Here is a 17,435-nt window from a genome sequence, read left to right as displayed (position 1 = left end):
CTTGAGGATTCATATTGTGCTAATGCCACCAGCCTGGAGCAGACTATTACCTTAATATATGGTATGTGGCAACATACTTCTGCTGTGATTCAATGTCTCAGCCTCATTACTACAATTTCTCTTACCATTTTGTGGGGCTCAGAACCTCATGTGGTATTATTTACAAAGCTAAGATTTTTACCCTTGCTGTTATTGATTTTGTATGAGCCCTTCTAAGAATAAAACACGGACATTTGGCTTATATTAGAAGGAAAGACATGCTGTGCTGCTGTGCCTGAGAGGCTGTGGCATACACTAAAATTTGCTGGACAGCCTTGTTGATTCCCATGGATACATCCATTCCCATTCATACACTGTTGACCAATATTGCCTCCATCACCTGCAGAAAATGGCTGGACAAGTAACTGAGCTGTCAGTTTGAATCAGAGAATGAAAATAGACATAACTGCACATCTTTGCACCTTGTAAAGGTCAGTGGTGCAATGTTCCCTTGAAAAGAGTAATTGCTGTTTTCCCCTGTTTCTAAAGCAAAACTCCAAGTCTTAAAAAGGAGCAACACAAAATATTTATGACTCTGGAAATCCTTTCATAAAATGAGGATTCCATTTAAAGGTTTTCCATGTAAAATTATAAATATTTTAGAAAGGTAATAGATACATGGCAATGGAATAAAAATTGATGGTCAGTGACTGAATGGCCTTAAGTCAGTTTCCTGACTATTTTTCCTAGGGTTTAATAGGCTGCTGAATGCTCTCATCAGTTTGCAGTACCAAACACAGCTCCAGTTCTCTCACTTCCTAGCCAGTCTTCCTGGCTCCTGGAAGTCCTGGACAATAAGTCAGTGTTTACATGGGAAATCCAGGTTTCTGCTGCTTGGTCAGGTAATGGTGAAGGTCATATGCAATGGCTACTGGAAAGCTCCAGTATCATACTGTATCAGACTGTATCAGACTGCACAGTCCACACTCATGGTTTCCCTGTACAGCACAAAGAATGCAAAGGATCCTTAGGACAGGACTAAGGATTTTTTATTCTAACCAACAGTTCAGTGAGCACTGAATTTTATTGGAGAAGCTGAGAAGCACCAGCTGAGATCTATCCGCACAGGGGCTTAGCAGGAATGAATAAGCAAGCAAGAGAGTGGGAAATGCAGTATCCAGCACAGTAGGAAAAAATACCAGAAGTGTGAGTGGGTGCTGTCTATTCTACAAGGCAGGAAACAGGGAACTTCCTAAAATTAGAAAGTCCTGCAAAGAAGGTAGATAAGTAAGTTTTTCAACAGAGAAAGGTGACTGGTAAAATACTTCACTTAGCATAGCAAAAAACTTAAAGCATATTTCATTTCAAAATCTGTCCACTTCAGATCCTAATAAACTTTATTTATACTTAGAATATGTAAGCAATCGAATAGGAAGAAGCTTCCAGGAACGAAGTAATTTTATTTGTATTTACAAATACATGCAAACAAACATCCTCACCCATTTGTTTCTGTACACACAAACCCACAATGTATCTATATTTATATTACTGTGCTCTCAAGGATGTAATTCTGGAGTGCTTGGCTGAGCACCATGGTCCTGACCTGTCAGCAAAGAAAGTTTAAAGCAGGCCTGGGGTTTGGAGAGTTTCCATCTGCAGACTGGCTTGCATGGCTGGCTGTACACAGGAGAGCTGTGGTGAGACTGAAGAGGCAGTTGTAGGGCTGAGACAATGACTTTTAAAACCATCTACTTTGTCAAATGCAATATTTTAAATCTGTTCCTCCAAATGCCTTGTTTCCTCCAAAATGTCACCAAGGAAATTTTCCCTCTAATGAGGCTGACAGTTGTAGGAAGTCTCACTGCTCACAGAAGGAACTGGGTGATTCAGGCAGGCAGTGATGATCAATGAGGAATGCTGCATATAGCATGTCACAAATGGAACAAAAAGGTTAGGGCCATCTGAATGAGGGAGTTGAGCTGTCACCATCAGCCTTGCCTCCAGGTTTCATTCTGAAAACTGCAGCGAAGTTGTGCTCTTCCTCCCTCGAGATTTGCATAGGACATTTGCTGCATCAAGGATTCCTTCTGACATTTCTAGAGGAAGCAGCTAGAAGAGGGAAGTCAGATAGCGGAGCGTCTCTGTGTGCTGTGCTGTTGCCAAGCAGATTATGTGCTGTAATCTGTAAGCACTGAACTGCGTTTGAATTACGAGGAACCTCTCCCTTGCTTTTGTTTTAGCCCCCTGGGAGAGGCGATATTTCCGGACTGCTAATGTCACAGCGTGACCTGTTAATAACCTGCGAGAGCCTTCCTCCATTCCGCTGCCTCCCGCTCCCCCAGGACCCGGCAGCTGCCGTCACATGGATCGAATGCCTGCCTTCTATGCGCTTCATTGAGAAAAATTCAAGCATGTGGCCTGAGGTTCCCCTGATGGCTGTCTGGGGATGATGATTTCTACCATCTGTTCTGGCTGCCTGTGGCTCCCGGAAACACCGAGGTGTATGTTGCTTCTGGCCATACGTGGGATTCCTGATGAAACCTCAGCTGCTGTCCAACTGTCTGTGAATATCAGATGGGTTTGAATTATCTTCCGCCAAGAGGGGAGGGAGAAGCACTTTGTTTAACTCTTTAATCTGAACTACTAGACAGCACATGCATAATCACAGGGTACAAAGCCGCTGAATTATTAGCATCTGCATCACGGTGGCAGCTGTAGCGTGTGCACGTGTGCTGGGTCTATCCGATTCAAGATGCCCAGGCTGGTTGTTTCCAGGCTAAATATAAAGCCTCAAGTGAAATTCATCCTACTTTAGCTCACTTGGAAGCCTTGTAATTATACCAGAGATTTATTTGATCCCTTCACTTCTGATTCGTGTTAAAGGCATATTTCAGTCATAAATTTTATATCAGTATATGAAAAAGGCTGCTTATCAAATGTTTATATGCAGCTGAGGAATTACTGCATTTCCAAAGTTATTTATTGAGATAGAGGAAGTCAGGGCAAATTGATATTAATTTTGATATACAAAAGAGACTTTTGTGCTAAAAATCCTTGATAATGAATAAATACATATCGCTTCTCTTTCAGGATTTGACATCCTGTCTGTTATTTTCCTTGTAATCTATCATCTAGAAACCTTTTCTCAATGTTTGCTGAATATCAGATTTTAGTGGATGTTGAGGGTCACTATGTAACCTGGAAGACGACATCTAAATAGAAAGGATTTGATGCTCTTTCTTGTTAGAATTGTCTAGACTTCATCTCTTGATATTCACATTATTTTCTCCATTGATATACATACTATTTTCTTTGATTGAATAGATGCTCTCAGTAAAAAATACAATGAGTTTTATGGGGTTGGAAAAATTGTTTACACAGTCAGTCTTGGAGCAGAGAAGTTATTACAGAGATGCTGAATGGATCAGCAGTATCTGCTTACAGTTCTTGTGGTCACTGTTCAGGAAGAGATATGCAGAATATAAAATTTTAAGAGACCTCAGAGGGAAAGGGAAAAGGAAAAGGAACGGGAAAAGGAAGGAGATACCTAGTGGTAGGCAGCAGTGACAGCCTTGGGTTGTTAAACAGTAAGGGAAGAGTATCAGTGCATGGTACTGGATGCTTCACATTTTCAGATTCAAGTTAAACACCTCTGTAGCATGACCTCATGTAGATATTATTGTGGATGCTAATCAAAGAATGTGAAAACACTTAGCAATGGCTTACCAAAGGACGTTTGATTGTGTTTGCTTTTGGAGATTTTTTTATGCCATGAGACATAACAGCAATCTGCAAATGCATTCAGCAGCTAGTGCACAGGCATGGGGTGGGAGTCAGGGTTCCCACCACTGCTGGAATTTTTTTTCTCTTGTCGACTGACTCATGCAGAGAAGTGCACATATCTCTTGCATATGCATGCTGTCAGAAATCAGTATCAGGATAGAAGGCTGGAAAGTAGGCAGCACCAGAAAATTCAATAAAGCTTGGGAAAATATTTCTAATTCTAATTTTCTAATTTATTGATCCTTTAAAGAAAAAGAAAAGCCAGTCAAATACACAGGAGCTATATACAGAAACATTTAGTGTATTTATTTCCTCCAACCTGGAATGACCCAGTAGCTACCTCTGCCTTCATCTTTAAAGCAGATTTTCTTTCAGCAATAAATGCAAGGCTGCTGGCTTTTAGCAAACATGAACGAGGTAAGAAGGACACCCTAATACAGGAGAGGTGATTTACCTATAATGTAAAGCTTCTCTGGCAGCATTTCTCTTTTTGTGTCTGGATACAGGAAAATTTTTCTGTACTACTGGTGTCTGTCCAAAAAAAAACCAACAAAACCCCACTGACAGAAAAATCTCCAACCCCAAACCAAACCCCTTATAAGCCCGTTAGTTTGAAAAATAGTTAGCTTTCAGCCCAGAGCTTTTTAAGGGAAATCTGGTGTTTCTTCTCTCTGCATAGACCACTGCATCACTGAAGAGAGATTTGACAAGTGGAGACAACTTGTAACAATGTACTCAAAGTTCTGCAAGACTAAAATGAATAATCCAAACCATGTTAAAAAGGATTTTTTTTCACGAATCTGTCTAAAAATATATGTCACAGAGAATTTCTTTCCTCCTTTTTCCGCTCCTCTTTTTTTTTTGTTTGAAGTAAGGTGGGTATTTATACTTAGCTGAATATCATTATGTGTGATTTCCCTTTTCTGTTAGTCACATCAGGTCTTGGCTTGCAGTCACAAGTGATGTTACATATTGCAAAATGTCACTAATAAATATGTTAAGAGAGAGTGCACTAGAAATAAAACATGGAGATTCCAATGTGAATCTCATCATCAAGTTCTTCTGCCTGAATCCACTTTTGTTGAAATTTCGATTACGGTGAAACATTTGTAGGAATTATTCTGAAATGGAGAAATAGACTCTACAATTTCTAGGTCTCAAATGATGACTGTAAGGGGCAGAACATAAAAGCTTCCCTCCTTCTGTCACTTGAAATATTTCCTTTAGGCTTAGAGGGCTATTAGAGCGATTTGAGTATACATTCCTGTGGAAGCACTTGGTCTGAAGGGATTCTTTTTGGGTTTCTATTGAGAGGTGACTGTTGCACTGAATGCCCAGTCATCTGTGCCACTAACCCTAACTGTATTAGAGGGAATGTTGGGCAGAACTTCACAGATGATGGAGGAAGAAAAAATGGCTGTCAGAGCAATTTTGTTGCTAGCACAACAGAAGAAAGTCTGACATTTCCAAATAAACCTATACATATTCCCTGTTCAGGGTTATGAACATACAGCCTGACACATAGCAAGGATCTGGCTTGCATAGGTGCTGAGCACTTATCTTTATGGTTGTGGTGTTGATAGTTTGCAGCTCTGAAAAAGAAATCCGTGATTTCTCATCACAGGCATCCATTTATGCCTGCAGGCAGTAAAAGTTTCTGAATGGCTAAAGCTTTAGTATACCTGATCAGGGTTTGTGTGTGATTTGTGTAATTAGTGTGATCAGGGTTTATGTGTGATTAGTGTGCTTAGTCATTGAGTGTTAACTATCTATAAATGAAGGAAATTTCAGTGCTGAGGGGCTATTTTTTCAAAAGCCCTAGAAGAATCCGGCCTTTCTATATAATTCAGACCACAAAGAGAATCTTAAACTTTCAGAGCCCTCCTAGGCAGTCTTGTTATATAGACAGGAGGATTAAATTTTACATGGAGTAAATAAACAGAAGTACCTTCTCTAATAAAGGCAATATACCAGGCAGTGGAGTACTTTTCTCTGGAATATTAGCAGGTGCTGTCATTTAAGATACTCATAAGACTGACTGAAACTCTAGAAATAAACAGGTAAGATTAATTCTATGCTAAAATAAGGTTCTAACGTGACTCCCCACCTCTAAAGGAATGGTGACATTCCTTTGCTGCGGCAAACTCCGAGCAAAGAATAGCAAGCACTGAGTAAGGGAGTAGTTTGCCAAATAAGTATCCCATTTTCAGAGTAACCTTTTGGCTGCCCTAGGTTTTCCTGTCTGACTGCTGTTCCAAGGAATTGATACAGTACCTGGCAGTCAGCAAGGTTTCTTATGACAGCAAGTGCATACACATATAGTAGAAGCTTCTGGGCTTCCTAGAAGGATATTTTAAATTACTTTACAAGATCTTAGGTAAATCATGTGAACTGGTCATCAGAGAAAGCCCAGACTTTTGCAAGTGTGTAAGTAACTTCATGGGGCTTTGTTTTCTGAAGCACACAGGCAAATAGAAAAAGAGGCAGTAGATAATTACTATAAATATAAATTTATATGATAAAACCATTGTTTTGTCACTTCTTTGAGTTAAATCACATCCCAAATGCTTATAATAAACGACATGGATTAGTGAAAATTTCAGCAAAGGACAGACAAATTCTGGTTATGGAGAACTGGTGTGATTGCTTGGTAACCTTGATCCCTGATAAGTAACTGATGCAGAGCAGTGTTCCATCATCTTATTTTAATCAGACTTTAGGCCAAATTCTGTTATGGTCATAAGTTTTAAGTCCTCATTTATGTATGAGGTTAATGAGACATTAGGAATATGTCATTTAATTAAGGTCATTGAGTATGTGATCCTGTCTCTTTGCTAGTATGCTGTTTCCTTATTTTGTTTTCATGTTTTAATTGTCTTTATCTTCTCATTCAATAGTGCTTCTCAGTAAAACTGCTGCATTACAAAAAATACTGTCAATAACAAAAAGGTTAGTAATTGATGTGATATCAGAAATGGCTGCAGGAATGCCCTTATTATGAAAATTTTTGTGATAGAGACTTTTTTTTGCTAGCAACTAAGAACAAGAGTATTGTTTTGCATCTTATGTACCTTTCGTGTTTCCAGGAACTGAAAAAAAAAAAAAAAATCACAGCTGAGGAGAGAGGAACAACATCCCAAAAGGCTGGATAACTTTCTCCTACCAGGCTCTCTTCAGAGACACTTGCCAATTAAGGGAAAGCACAATTTCAATTTCAATGAATGCAGTTCTTATTTATTCTGGGTAGAGTTGATAGGGTGACTCACTGCTTTGCTAATGAAAATTTGGTGTTTTGCCTTTAAAAAAATACATTCAAGCAAAGCAGATTTTACTTACCACTTTTGTATGGCTATTTTAAAGATAGGATTAGAGGACAATGCTAATAGGTAGAATTAAAGAGACAGGTTTGTCCTTGCATAAGCATGAAATGAAAGCATTCAATTGAAATCCCAGTGAACTGGAAAGGAAGGTGTACAGTGAGTAATAGCAGGTGTACAGGTCTTCATGTCTTGAACAAGGTGTAATGTGATCACAATCTCTGCCTTCCTGTGCACAGTGAATAAGAACATGATACAAAGGAAGAAAATGGGGCCACATCCTCTCTTAGTGTAAAATGTCACAGCTCTGTTGAAGTAAATGGGACTTTGTTTAATCGCCTTAGGTAAGGATTTCATCCTTCCAGCTGGAACCTTTCCAGACTTCCACATAGGTGTCACTCCACCCCACCTACCTGATCTTCAGCTTTCATTCACTTCGGTAGACAGCAGTAATGCTCTTTCCTGTAACCTGGATCCCGAGACTATGCCTTCATGGGAGGAAAGCTCTGACTGCACTCCTGCAAACAGTGGTGGCTGCCCTGGGTCTCAGGGACACCTTTCCCTGAACCACTACTCCATGAGATCATGATCTTTCCCATACTCCACGATCTCACTTCTCAAGGATGTGTGTGCAGGTGTACACATACACACATTTTACTTGAGATTAAACCATTTATTACTTTTTGTTTTACTAACATGGAAAACATGTATATCTAGGGGGAAAATAATGTGCTGAAACACAGACACATTTTTTCTTCTATTTTCTGTTAGCAGAATTTTGCTTGGGTTTTGGATCTCTGTGTCCCTGTTCCTTATCTTTATGCCAAGTCATGAAGCATCTCTTCCTCTCTGCTGCCTACTGACCTGTTTGTTCATTTCTCATAGCCAAATTGAACACAATCCTCCAGCTTCTGTAAAAATATGCTCCTCTCTCCCCACCCAGATGCCTGCTGAGTAATTCTGTGATATTTCTTGATCTATACATCCTCTGTGTTCTTAAATGATCCAATTACCTAGGATTTTCTATTTTCACATTAAGCAGTAAAGAAAGCCCAATTTTCTTCCAGCTTTATCTAACTGATTGCTCAGTAAAGGTTCACCTAAAAAGATAGACTTTTAGGTTTGGCTACAGTTTGCTTTTCTTTGTCTTTGGGAGATATTACTTAGCTTTTGCCAGTAAATGTGTCTATAGTAATTATATTCTAGAATACTGGTTCTTTTATATTAAAAATTTAGTAAAATCTTTATTTTCATGAGCTTTATCTAGTTTCCATCACAGATAGATTGTCTTGCTAAATCCCAAGAGAATTTTTATAGTTTAATAATTTCAAAGACAATTTTTAAAGGTACAGATAATCATAGAATCACAGAATCTTTGGGGTTGGAAGTGACCCCTGGACATCATCTAGTCCAATCCTCTTTCCCCCTCAAAGCAGGTTCACCTGGTGCAGGCTACACAGGATCACATCTGGTCAGGTTTTAAATATCTCCAGAGAAGGGAGTCTACAGGCTCTCTGGGCAGACTCAGTGTTCTTCACAGTAAAGGAATTCTTCCTTAAGTTCAAGTGGAACTTCCTGTGCATTAATTTCTGCCTGTTTCCCCCTGTCCTGTTGCTAGGAACCACTGAAAAGAATCTGGCACTATTCTTTTGACACCTGCTGTTAAGGTATTTGTGTGCATTGATAATATCCCCTCTCACTTGTCTCCTCCCTAGACTAAACAAGCCCAGCTCCCTTGGCCTTTGCTCATAAGAGAGATGCTCCAGTCACTTCATCATAGCCTTCCACTGCACCCTCTCCAGTAGTTCCTTATCCTTCTTGTCCTGTGGAGCCCAGAACTGGACACAGCACTCCAGATGTGCCTCACCAGGGCTGAGCAGAGGGGCAGAATCACCTCCCTTGACCTGCTGGCAATTCTCTTCCTAATGTACCCCAGGACTCCATTGGCCTTCTTGGCCACAAGGATGCTGGTGGCTCATGGACAGCTTGTTGTCCACCAGGACTCCCAGGTCCTTCTCTGCAGAGCTGCTTTCCAGCAGACTGACCCTCAACCTGTGCTGGTGCCTGGGGTTATTTCTCCCCAGGTGAAGGATCCTGCATCTGTCTCTGTTGAACTCTATTAAGTTCCTTTCCCCTCGAGTATCCAATGTGTCCAGATCTCTCTGAATAGCAGCACAGCCTTCTGGTATATCAGCCACTGCTCCCAGTTTTGTGTTGTCAGCAAACTTACACTCTGGCCCTTAATCTACTTCGTTGATGAATGAGTTAAACAGGATAGAAGCCAGTACTACCCATGGGGAACATCACTAGACTACATCCAACTCCCTGTAGAAGACCTCATTGATTTTTTCTACCTGTCCCGATGGCCTCTACAAAACACCCACAACAGCATCACCCTGCCCCTTATTTCTTAACCACAAGCTCTCAACATGATCTTCATCCAGCCCAAAGTAGAGCACCATACATTCCAGCTGCTCTCCCTCACATTAAGAGCAGCTCTACCACCTTGTTTTGCTGCCTGTCTTTCCTAAAAAGCACACAGCCATCCATGACAACATTCCAGTCATGTGTGCTATCCAACCGTGTCTCTGTAATCCCAGTGAGATCATGGTCCACACACAGATCTCTAATTCTTCCTGTTTATTCCCCATGCCATATGTGTTGCTGTACAGGCAGTTCAGGGGGGCATTAAAGCATTCAGGCTTTCCAGGAGGGGTGTAAGAGGATCCACCAGAGCCATAGACACCCTTGAGGTGGTTGGCCTTCTGGTTTTGCTTCAACCAAGGAACATTTGTCACTTTTTGATATTTTTCTGAAAGTTCTAAAACAACTCAAATCCAGAGCTTGAATCTACTGACTGCTTTGGAGAACTTATTTCCTAAATACTTTACATCTTAGGCTGCAGAAAAATGAAGGAGACAGTTCTTACTATAATTTGGTTGAAAAGAGGGAAATAATGGACATTTTATTCCTAATTCCATTATAATAAAATAGAGAAGATTAGATAACTGCCAAAGCCAAACCTTTTAAGAAGAAATCCTGTCCTACTAAAGGCAATGAAATTATTTCCTATGACTTGAATTGTGCTCATTTACAATTTTACTTTTTCATTGGAGTGTGTGATACAAAACAGGCCCTTTTTCATATACAACGGTTTTCTGGGTCAAGCAGCAAAACAAAAAAGATAAGGACAGGTGGTTTCAACATTTGTTGTAAAGCTTGGGTATCCATTATAATTTGAGGTAGAGAAGGCATATCATGTGTCTATGAGAAGAGACAGAGGAAGGGTAAGTGATAATCTGAAGTGCAGACTTAAACCCAGTGCAACTGGAATAATATTAGAGAGTAATGGCCTACCAACATGTTGTGACATATTATCACTTGTAAAGTAAAATAAATTCTGTACTGCAATATATACATTAACTCCAGAATGGTTAAGTTTCATTTTCTTGAGTGTCTTAAGAGCACTTTTCTCTTCTACAAAAGATGAAGAAAAGGAAGAAAGTTTTGCCTTTTTCTAATTGTCCAATCCACTCTGCAGAATGCACTGTAACATTCCAGCCCTGGAGTTTGAAATTACCTACTAATGACACAGGAAGTACCAGGCAAGAAAGGTCTGTTCCAGCTGCCCAACAGCACCAGCTAATGTGCTCAGATACATTTTCAGGGGTGAAGAAGCAGGTTGTTTGCTCTATTCATTCTGTGCCAGGGTTGCCAGGATGTTGAACAAGGTTGTATTTACACAAGAAGCTCTTTGCTGATATGAGAATACTGGCACACTCTGTTGGCAAAAGGTTTTCATGCATTTGCAGACTACAATAGCAGAACTGTGGAAAGGTACCCCTTACCAGTGAAGCAGTGGAAGTAAAGCAATTCTTTTTTCTGGCTTTAACCCTTTTTGAATTAGAGAGTCCTGAGAGTGCAGCTATGTTGGGGCAGAGGTAAAAGGAACTGAAAACTGCAAAATACTTCAATATTACTGTGTGCAGAGTGTATTGTAACTTGTATTACAAGTTCCTGAGTAAATACATGGGTGAGGAAAAGAAGTTGAAGTGTGGCAGCAATGAGAGAGCAATAAAAGTTGTCCTTTAGGTGTTCTCGGAGATCTGGAATTTACTTCATGAAAATTAAGGCCAATTTATATTTTTATATGGGGACAGAATTGTATCATCCCATGGAGTAATCTAGGAGGGAAAGATCAGGAAGGAATGAGTCATTGATACCACAGATATTAACAGAAGAATAATAAAAACTGAGTAAAAATTGGGCACAAACAGATTTAGTATGAAAAACACAGAAATATTACTAACCAGTAGAGGACTAGCATCCTGTAATTGCGTCCCAGTAGAGAAGTTGTAGTGGCAAGAATTGTCAGCTATTGAGAGACTGACAGTAGGGTACTGTCCACCAATGCACTTAATGACCCAGGAGGACCCTTCCAGCCCTAAGTTCCCAAAATCACGTTAGGAGTTACAATAGAAGACAGCAAAAATTTAGGAAGACAGAAGTACTGTTTCCTGGATGTCAAATACAAAGGAGTTTAGGTGAACTCAAAAGATGTTTAGGTGAAAAATGCTACTTTATATAGTTATTGCTGACTACAGCGTTTTGAGTCCCTGATGTTGTATAAGGACAATGTAAAAAATCAGCTTGAAATTACTTGGATAAAGTTACTTTTTAAGGGAAAGCCTGTGGCAGTTTACAAAAGACTGTAGCAGGAGCAGTACCCCAACTGCTCTTTGTCAGCAACACATCCCTTTGTGGATTACATCCACTGATGGACTTCTCAGGAAAAAGAAATAAAAGCAACTGCTGGCATGTAGAGTTTGTTTGTGCCCAATGCTGAGCTGTAGTTCCTGTATCCCAAGCAACTATTCTTCCTAAACTGCATGTAAACTTACTACTGATGAAGTGGAAGATATCTGCAGGAGTAGGAACGACCCAGGTTTTATCAGGTATCTCAGGAGAAAAATGCTCCACTCTGCCTGTCATTGCTAGTTCTTAGAGTCAATTTTCTCTGATTCAAAATTTCTGCCTTCCTAGTACTGCTAAGTATTGTGGAATTGGTGAATAAGCAATTTGAGCCTTCCCTGAAAGACTGTTGTCCTCTGGTTTATGGTTATAGATCCTTTTAAAACACTGCTGCCCTTACACAGAAAATTACACACGTGCTGTGTATCACATGGCAACTCAAGTGTCACCATAGTACCTCATACAGTGGAAATGCCACCATCTGGTGGCTGCATCTCTGCTGAAAGACTTCCACGGTGGTAATGGGGATTGAGCTGCCTCTGCTCAGTGGGGAAACCCTGTTTTAGATTTAGAAATTAAGGCTCCCTGGAAGTCATTTTTTCTGGACAATGTTTCGCTTTGCAGGCATACCAGACAGTCCCAGCAATGTGGAGTAGGAGATACCAGATTATATGCTATTTCCATCCATTTCTTTTTTTTTCTTTTTTTTTTTTTTTCTTTTCTTTTCCTTTCATTTTTGTGATGTGATTTTATTACTGAGAAGCTTGTGATGTTAAGACACTTCTAACACAAGCTTCGATTATAGTTCCTCTTTTTGGGATGGGTTGATAGGATGGAATCCCAAGACAACTCCTATGAAAGACACATATAGAGTCCATCTGCACACTTGAACATGCAGCCTCTCCCTCTTTCTGTTGAAATGATTCCTATGGCCATGACACCAGCAGGAGCTTATTGTCTCCCTACAAGACACTCTTTAGAAAATCTTACCTTTCTCTTGCAATTTTTTTCTTGTTATCAATGTCACTTTGTTCTGGAGAGATTTTAGTTAGGGTGCAATTTTATATGCATCCTTCTGAGGTAGCTTAATGAGTTTTGTTATGATTGTCACCATGTTCTAGGCCGAGTAAAAATATTCCTTAAATTAAAAAAAAAAAAAAAATCTGTTCCTGCATACCAGAAAGGCAGCAGAGGAACAGAGATGACTGTAGTAAAGACACTTTGGATTTACCCTAAGACAGAAGACAGCACAATGAGACTTTCTGCTTATGTTTACAAAGTAAGAAAGGAGTGATAAACTTTGAGCAAGCTTGAAGTTTTATGTCTTTTGACTGAGGAATTTTGAGTTTACCTCATTTTTGGAAACCATATTTGTGATTAGATTTCTGATCTGTTCTGTGCTGTAGTTAAAACCTGAAGTTCACAGTAAAATGAATTCATGCTCTAAAGCAAAATTATGCTCAGCATGGCAGAACAGAGCTGCAGAGTGAGATACTCTGTATAACTTGTGAAAAATTTAAAATGAGGTTTTGGTGCATTTCAGCAATATGTTATATGGAGCAGCTCACCTGTGACATACAGAACATCAAGCTTTTTTATCCTCTTCCAGCCACTTTGTATTATTTTGAATTACATTTCTAAGTCTTGAATAAAGGGCCCTCTTCTCCTCACAGACTGTTATGGTGCCTACTCCATGGGACACCAGTCTCTGCTGGGATCCCTTGGCAGTATAACTATGTAAGACATGTCCTCTTATCTTGCAAAAATTACTTTGACAGCTACAGCAGCCTATGCTTGGCTCTCCCTCTTTCCTGAGTACTTCTTGGATGCAGGCAGGAGAATGTGGGTAGGAGATACATCTACTCACAATAAATCCTATGAGGTAAAATAGCTAACATGCATGGTTGGTAGTGTCTGTTGCTTCAGGGAGAACTGGAGACACAGTAGGGTGTATGCAGGACACCCTGCCCCATCATACACATCCAGACAGGAAAGTTTGTTATCCAGGTCTAAAAAAATCAATGAAAATTGGGCAAATTGAAAGGGAGAGCAATTAATAGATATTTTTTTTCTTGAAGTCCTCCTGCTTTTACTCTGCCATGTGAAGCACAGTTGTTAATGTGTGTTGTATTTTTTCAACTGGCCGCTCAGCTTCTTCCTGCACCTTAGATCTCCCTGTTTCTCTGTCTGATGTGTGTGTCATAGCCAGTGAGAAAGGCAGGAGCTATGTGACTGAAACACGACAAAGAGCTTTGCAATTGATTTTTCCTCTGCATTGTTAGAAAACACCAGATTCCTTAAAAGAGCTCACTGGGAATTGCAACCTTCTTCCCCACTGGCTTTTTGTAACTTGATTAAGCATCCTAGCCTGAGCTTTTGTATAGTGGCTTAAAACAAGGACTGCCATGAAAGTATTTTGTCAAAGGACAACCTTCTCATTACATGCATTTTTAACCTCACACTGACAGTGATTTCAGCTGCAATGGGTTCTTGGAATCCCGGAACTTCCTGCTGGCAATATTCATTGCCAATGATGCTGATGGCAAGCCTCCACCCTGTCTGTCCGTGTCTGGTTCCTCCCAACAAACCCAGCGTGCAGTGACACATGCTAATGAGCAAATGGAGAAAAAAGGCCCAGAGAGAAGGTATTTCCACTTGTTGTGTGTAAAGGCCATCTGTCTGCTACCTGGCAGCTAAATGTTTACTGGCTAGCACGTGTGCCTGGTTGAAGACTTAATTGTCTATCACTATTATTAGATACCACTTATTGAGTGCCAACAATATGTTCTCCTGCCCTACAGTAGGAGACACAGCTTTCTCATCTTCAAACAGCTCTCAGGAGAGAAGTTAAATAATAAACAATCATAAGCTACTTGGTTGGGCTTAATTCTTACAGAGATAGATTTACTCCCGTGCTTTTCCAACAGATGTTTGTCTTTCAGTAGAGTCCCTAAAAAATGCACAAGACCCAGGAAAAAATGGATTTATACAGGTTTTTATAATGTGCCATCCTGTTTTATTTGCTCCTAAGCAGTGTCTGGGATTACTGCATTGTCTAAATATGCGTACGTTGAGTTTTCAAGCCACAGAGATTTCAGGCTTTCTTGTACCTAATTCTTCTATTAGCCTCTCTTGTATCTAATTCTTCTATTCCTTACACCATCCAATTAGTGCTGGTCCTATCAAGACTTTCAGATGCCTCAGAGAAAAAAAAAAAATACTCCAGGGCCACAAGGACATACAATGGAGCAAGGCAATCTATGTCTGTAAACCCAGGAGATAGGCTCCCCTGATTCCTCCCTACACCTGAAGCTTCTGGGAAAAAAATAACCACAATAAAGGATTTCTGATGTGATTTTTAGATGCATGACGAGCTTCATATTGCATTGCTTCTAAATGTCATATTAGCCTTAATAGAAGCATGATATTAAATATTTCAGTAATCACATGAATTTCAGATTCTGTTTGACTGAAGACTATATGAAAGAGAATAGATAGCATAAGCATCAAGAAAAACACTTTTATATACAATAAATAACTTAGTCACTACGTTGGCAAAGTAAGTTTTGTTCCTAGACTACCTAAAAACATCAGTAAGTAAAAAGAAAATTTAAAAATTCCTATGTGTTGGGAACCTTCCATCATCTTCTAGCTGAATCTCTAGGGCTTTATATGTTTATATAAATTAACTTAATGCCCGAATGAGGTGATAAAAATAGGTAAGCTGCATGTGGCCTAAAGTCCTTTGGAAAAACAGGACTTATGCCCTTCATACACTCTGGAAAATTACAATCCAATTTTAATATTCTGAGGCATAATAGGATGGTTGGCCTGAAATTGGTCATTAAGAAAAAACTGCTGTCAGGTTTCTCCAACAGCTACAGTTTCAGTCTTTAATTTTCCAGTGGCCTGAACATCTTTGTCAGACATCCGCTTTATGTATAAATGGAAGAAATACAGTTGTTAGGTCTGATTCCTACACCATCTTCTCAGACAGCATTCTGGCAACGGACATTTCAGGTGGTGGGCAGCCTGGGCTCCTACTTGCAGATTACAATGAGAACTAGATGAAAAAAATAGTCCATGCAGTGGTCTTCTTCCAGGTACTTAGTGTGAACACTGGGGAGCAAGACCTCTCTATCTTTTCCCCATCACTGTGCATGGCCCTGGATCAAATTAAACACTCAGCTGAGGAGTTTGCCGTGTAGACTGCATGTTAAAAATGGGGGATTGATGAAGCTCGTCAGTCATCTTGATACAAATTTGAAGACTAGTATCTAATTTAAAAAATAATTTTTGAAGGTAGATTCATAAAACAGCTGGGGAAGAGGAGGCTTCAAAGCATCTCAACAGCAGTCATCCAAAATGCATGAGGAGGTTGCTGAGCAGATATAGTCCAGCTTTTCCAAAAATGCTCTTAGCATTAGGCCATTAAGGTATAAACCAAGCTGCCCAGCAGCCAGCTTTAGAGGCCTTCTGGGTGGGCAGAACCCATTAGATGGAGGCATGTGATATCTTTAATTTTTTCTCTGTATTCAGGGATTGAGTTAAACTGTTCAGCTGGGCAGGCAATGATTGACTCAAGAAAATGCTCACTTCTTTTAAGCACTCTAAATGTGACCAAAACAAGTGTTTCATTCATATGTTCTCTGTGACAAGAATCCAGGCAAAGTGAAACAGCTAAAATGAGAAATGCTTAGAATTTCCAGCCATCAAACATAGCTGTTCATGGACATGCTCTGAGGAACTTGAAGTGCCTCCTGGCAAAGAAGATAATGAGTTTGTATGTACTGTTATCTGGGCAGTCTACTCAGCAGTTCAACCAGTAAAGAGAAATTGCAACAGCTCTCTGAAGCTTCTGTAAAACATACTCTATGTCTCTCACTACCTGAGCCCAAGAGATCTTGTTGATTTTCAGACACTTTGCAGAAGTAAAATTTCATTTTCTTTTCAACTGTTGACATGCAGGCCACATATTCAGTGTGTTGCTCCTCCTCTGTGTTGCCTTTCCCCTCTTCTCCCTCCAGTGGGAAATGCACGCTTACAAGAGTGGTTTTCACGTGGATTTATGAATAAAGCTGGGAGCATGGAGTTGCTATTCTATTGCCTGTGAGACATAACAACCTGGACATGTTTTGTCGTGTTTTCCCTTCATCCCAAGATGATTATTTCTTATTACTCCTCACCCATCTACAGGAGACTATAAAACTGTCGTTCTGATCCAACGACTAAACCCGTCAACGAATGAACGCTGATGTACCTGGCCAGCAGATGACTCCTGCCTCAGTTATGCATTTCTGGCTTGCTTACACCTAGTGCTCAGGCAGTCAGCCAAACCACTGGCCTGTCAACATTAAAAGATTTCCTGAGGCTCAGCAAGCTTAAGGATCCACATTGTGGCAACCTTAGATGCTCTTTTTCTTGCTTTTCTCATATAATTCATACTTCCTGAGCTGTAGGAATTTCGGACATCTTGTAAAAAAATTATTACCAAGGCATTGAAAGAGGCCTGCTTTGAGGTTGAGATACTGCAAAAAGATTAAATCATGGAAAAGATCAAAGTTATTTCTCTTTAAGACAGCTGAAACCAGAAATTTGAAGCTT

Source organism: Anomalospiza imberbis, chromosome 5 (assembly GCF_031753505.1).
Source record: "Anomalospiza imberbis isolate Cuckoo-Finch-1a 21T00152 chromosome 5, ASM3175350v1, whole genome shotgun sequence".
Lineage (NCBI taxonomy): Eukaryota > Metazoa > Chordata > Aves > Passeriformes > Viduidae > Anomalospiza > Anomalospiza imberbis.
Note: the sequence above shows the minus strand (reverse complement) of the source record.